The sequence below is a fragment of the Berghia stephanieae genome, chromosome 4 (genome assembly GCF_034508935.2).
Source record: "Berghia stephanieae isolate SIO BIC M18660-M18661 chromosome 4, UCSD_Bste_1.3, whole genome shotgun sequence".
Classification (NCBI taxonomy): Eukaryota; Metazoa; Mollusca; class Gastropoda; order Nudibranchia; family Aeolidiidae; genus Berghia; species Berghia stephanieae.
Window position 1 is genome coordinate 89,092,026 of NC_088363.1, and position 310 is coordinate 89,092,335.

Genomic DNA, 310 nt, shown 5'->3' on the forward strand with positions numbered 1-310 from the left:
TGTGAACGGCAAATCACGGGGGGAAACTAGTATCAAACGCATTGCTTCTATATGACGTGATTAAAATAAGATAATAATGCAAAAATGCTATTGTCTATTAACAAACCATATATATATATATATATATATATATATATATATATATTATATATATATATACACACACACACACATATATGTGACCCCTCGTCTCAAAACGGTATTATGTCGGGATGGACCAGATGCTAAAAAATCAAATTATAGTCAAACTGGTAAAAAATATCAAACGTTGGTATTTATCACAGTCAAATATGATATTCCTTCTTCTCTA